The following is a 5,250-nucleotide window of genomic DNA, read 5'->3' on the forward strand; positions in this document are numbered from 1 at the left end:
GATCACAACAAACTGTGGAAAATTCTGAAAGAGATGGGAATACCAGACCACCTGATCTGCCTCTTGAGAAATTTGTATGCAGGTCAGGAAGCAACAGTTAGAACTGGACATGGAGCAACAGACTGGTTCCAAATAGGAAAAGGAGTACGTCAAGGCTGTATATTGTCACCCTGTTTATTTAACTTATATGCAGAGTACATCATGAGAAATGCTGGACTGGAAGAAGCACAAGCTGGAATCAAGATTGCCGGGAGAAATATCAATAACCTCAGACATGCAGATGACACCACCCTTATGGCAGAAAGTGAAGAGGAACTCAAAAGCCTCTTGATGAAAGTGAAAGTGGAGAGTGAAAAAGTTGGCTTAAAGCTCAACATTCAGAAAACGAAGATCATGGCATCTGGTCCCATCACTTCATGGCAGATAGATGGGGAAACAGTAGAAACAGTGTCAGACTTTATTTTTTGGGACTCCAAAATCACTATAGATGGTGACTGCAGCCATGAAATTAAAAGACGCTTACTCCTTGGAAGGAAAGTTATAACCAACGTAGACAGCATATTCAAAAGCAGAGACATTACCTTGCCAACAAAGGTTCGTCTAGTCAAGGCTATGGTTTTTCCTGTGGTCATGTATGGATGTGAGAGTTGGACTGTGAAGAAGGCTGAGTGCGGAAGAATTGATGCTTTTGAACTGTGGTGTTGGAGAAGACTCCTGAGAGTCCCTTGGACTGCAAGGAGATCCAACCAGTCCATTCTGAAGGAGATCAGCCCTGGGATTTCTTTGGAAGGAATGATGCTAAAGCTGAAACTCCAGTACTTTGGCCACCTCATGAGAAGAGTTGACTCACTGGAAAAGACTTTGATGCTGGGAGGGATTGGGGGCAGGAGGAGAAGGGGATGACAGAGGATGAGATGGCTGGATGGCATCACTGACTCCATGGACGTGAGTCTGAGTGAACTCTGGGAGTTGGTGATGGACAGGGAGGCCTGGCGTGCTGCAATTCATGGGGTCGCAAAGAGTCGGACACGACTGAATGACTGATCCGATCTGATACAAAGAAAAATCCTCTTTAATTTCATTAAACTATTGCTAAAATTATTTTATGCATTTTCTTTGTCTTCTAAGAACACACATATACACACTCATGTAATCTCTTAATACAAATCATATAACCTTAAGTGCATTAAAGCACAAAGCAGAAATTTCCAAATATATAAATACATATATAAATTTTTTACCTCCTCTTAGACAACTTAAGCGTTTCCCTGGTGGCATAGTCATAAAGAATCTGCCTGACAAGCAGGAGATTCAAGTTTGATCTCTGGGTAGAGAAGCTCCCCTGGAGAAGGAAATGGCAATCCAGTATTCCAGCCTGCTAAATTGCACAGACAGAGGAAAGTGGTGGGCAAAGAGTCAGACACGACCTTATTACTAAACAACAACAACAGGGTAACTTAATCTTGTGTTACTCTTAGAAAAAATTTAGTTACTTCCTTATTGATGGACATTCAGGTAGTTTCTAGTTTTTCTGTTATAAATAATACTACCATAGACATTTCTGTATACTAATCACTGACCTTATCTGTAATTATTTCCTTAAGAAAGATTTCTAAAAGCTATACTACTGGGTGGAATGAGATGAATATTAAAAAAGTAACATATTGCTAAATTATTTCCCAGAAGAGTTGGCCTATTTACACTCCTATCAGTTGTGTTGAAATTCTAGTTTTTACTAGATATCTTGGAAAAGTTGCATTTTGATTCTTATATTTGCTTCTTTTGTCCTATAAGAATTATATAAGAAAAGAAAATGTAAACTTTTATATACACAGATATTTGAACTACTGGATGTGAAGTCAACAGATCACATAGCTCTGTTAGCTGAAGAATTCAAATCCAGTCACTAATGAATTAATATGATTAATTTTTTTTTTCACTTTTATGTCACATCCAAATGTATTCCATACCACCCATTTTCAAGAGTAATTGCGCTCTTTTCAGTTGGGTAAAGGGAGGCTTTTACTCTGACCTTTATATGCAAAAGGAGCACAGTGACGCTGGTTCAACCCCTCTCTCCACTACACTGCAAAGGATTCTGAGGCCCAGGGAAGGTAAATTTTTTGCTAGTGATTAGTACCCGGTGAGCAGCGGGAGTGTTGCTCAGAATCAGCTCCAAGGTGGATTTTTTCCCACACTGTCTCCTCTTGTTTTCTCGAATCCATCAACCAAATCTAGGTGGTCTGTGTTGAATTTTCTGCTTGGATTATGCCTTCTCACATAATATTATGGATTTCAAAGGCAAATCTGCCACTTATGCCACCTGGTTATCTGTGATTTATCTCTGGAGTCCTGATCTTTTTTCACTTAGTTTTTTCCCCCCCTCCCTTATGTTTGCCTCTTAGGAGAATTTCACTCAAATTTGTATCAATTAGAATTCATGGACATTATTTTCCAAAATAGGTTATCATTTCATATAAAATTTCTCCTAGATGGAATTTTAGGTTTCTCAAACACTAGAAAATGATAAGACAAAGAGCATGAAGCCATATTAAGCTATTCAATTCTTGAAATGGACATAGGATTAGGGACTGTATATCTGGCATTTTGGAAACTTTTTTTCTGTTCCAGTTAAAAACTCTGAGGTAAAGTTGCCTTATCTTCCTTGACTCAGTTTCTCCTTGTGCGAAAAGGTGGTAACAGTCCTCAGTGGCTAGGGAAGGCTTTTGTGAGATTTCTTTGTTTTTGGCAGCACGTAAGGTTCAAGTTATTCCTCTATTGTACAGGGGAGCTGTCATAGGCATTGGTGAAAATCACACTGATAGGTTTGAAAAAACAACACTTGATGATTTGTAGGTATTTGGGGAGAGTGTTCAAGAATTTGTGACTGAAATTCATCTTCTTGGAAGAGAAGCGAGAGAGGGAGAAAGAGATTCTAAGCATGCTGTAACAAAACTCCTTTGAGCTGTTCTGGGAGTGGCTGGGTGTGGCAGGCTTTCCCCAGTCAGAATGCTGAGTAATCAACTCATAATATTTGCAATGATTCAACCTACAGGTTAGAAAAAGCACCAACAAAACAATCTCCTAGGTTATTAAATATTTGAGCTGATACTTTTTGCTGAGCTAGAGGAAACTATTGCTCGATAAAATTGTACAATGAATGGGTGCTGTATTTCTTTAAGCTGTATTTCTTCCCTCCACCCCCCACTAACATCTACTCTTTTAAATACAAAGTCAACAACAAGGTTTTTGTGGCAAAACAAAGAGAGTAAAGAAGGTTATAGATTAAATTATTGGGACGTCTCTGGTGGTCCAGTGGTTAAGCCTCTGTTTTTCCGCTGCAGGGGGCACAGGTTTGATCCCTGGTAGGGGAAGTTCCACATGCCGTATGGTATGGCTAGAAAAAAGAAAATTATAGATTCTTTTTGGAGTTATAAAACAAACACTTTCCCCCACAAACAGTGGTATATAATTTCCCACTAAATATTTTTAAAGAAACATTTATTTCCAAGAATCAGAGTTATATTTGGGCTTCCCTAGGTATTGCTGAATTCCTGTCTCTGGAAGTGTTTCTGCCGAGGTTAGACAAGCCCCGAACAGGAGTGTCGTAGAGATAATTTAGACTTAAAAAGAGAGAGTGGACAAAGATTTCTGATTTAAATGCAAGTCTCTCCAAACCTTTGGGTCACAGTAGCAAGCAGGGGGGTTTCCCTGGTGGTTCAGTGATAAAGAACATGCCTGCCAATGAAGGAGACATGGGTTTGATCCGTGAGTTGGGAAGATCCCTTGGAGAAGGGAATGGCAACTCAGTCCAGTATTCTTGCCTGGGAAATCCCATGGACAGAGGAGCCTGGTGGGCTACAGTTCATGGGGTCACAAACGGCCAGACGTGACTGAAGCAAGTAAACAACAGCAACAGAGCAGACAGGCTGCAGGCACTGGTAAGTTTCCGTGGTAGCCTAAATGTGGATGCCCTGCACCAGCCTGTGGTCATTATGATTATTCCCCGAGACCACGCCTGCCTAATAGGCCAAGTGCTGATCACCACCACATGCTCTGCGCCAGACACTTCTTATTTACCGTCTGTTCATGTGCCGTGTGTCTCATTTTACAGGTGAGGAAACTGAGGCTAGCGAGATTAAGCACTTTGCCTAGGGTTTCTCAGACGATGAATGGTAAGATAGAGTCATTTTCCAAATTTATGATTTGACTCTTAAACCCACATTTCCCCACTACAGCTGAATGGTGTCATTTTCCAGGGGTAGCTGGCCAACATCACTCTCTGATGACCTTCTTGCCTCTACTATTTCCCCTGATGCCTGAAATTCTACTTTCAGAGTTCAACTCATTTAGTTTATGACTTTGACCTGGTTCATAATAAAACGCCCAGGGCGTGGGGAGAAGGGAAGCTATTAGTCACTCTTCGTCACTCTCATTCATATAGCCAACGAGCGTTAGTTGACTGCACGTCTATCAAGACCATACCAAGTGTTGGCATTACAAAAATGAATGCGGCTTGGTCCTTACTTCAAGATTCTCATAGTGAGATAGAGGAGATTGTACAGTAAAATAGAAGATTATGAGATAACGTGGCAAATGAACAGCAGAACATCAAATGAGCATAGCAGATAAGTAATTGGCTCAGATTTAGGTCCTTTCCTGAGAACAGATTCAGTTAGGAAGGGAGTAGCTCCCAGCAAAAAAAGGAGCTGCCTGAAAGCAAGAAAACTCTGGAAAACACAAAGAGATTTTCTAGCAAAGATGGGTAATCCTAATTGCCATATTTCATCGGGAGGCCCGTCAACAGTTTCTCCCAATCTGGTATTACATATTTTGCTGAGTAGAATGTATTCATAGATTCTTTTTTGTGTGTAATCACTTTTCTCTTTTCTGGCATCTAGCAGAATGAGCTACGGAGGTGAGAGTACTTTCTGTGGCATCACCATATTTGAAGAGTATGAATTGTCAGAAACATCACATACTCCTTCTATTTTATGTAATATGTCACCTTCTGGCCCCACGTGGCCTACTGGGGTGCCCTTCTGTGTGTATGCATGTTTTCAGCCTCAGGGAGGATCCACCGACAGTCTCGTCCTGCCTGAGCACGTTGGAGGCCTTCAGAAGCTGTGCAGACAACAGCAACTTCAGTCTGAATCATTCTTTTCAATCGTGGACAAGCTGCCAAGAGGCGGGAGCCAGAAGAGCAGGCGCAGAAGTGGGCGGGGCGGGGCCCGGTGGGCGTGGCCGCGG

The sequence above is a fragment of the Bos mutus genome, chromosome 24 (genome assembly GCF_027580195.1).
Source record: "Bos mutus isolate GX-2022 chromosome 24, NWIPB_WYAK_1.1, whole genome shotgun sequence".
Classification (NCBI taxonomy): Eukaryota; Metazoa; Chordata; class Mammalia; order Artiodactyla; family Bovidae; genus Bos; species Bos mutus.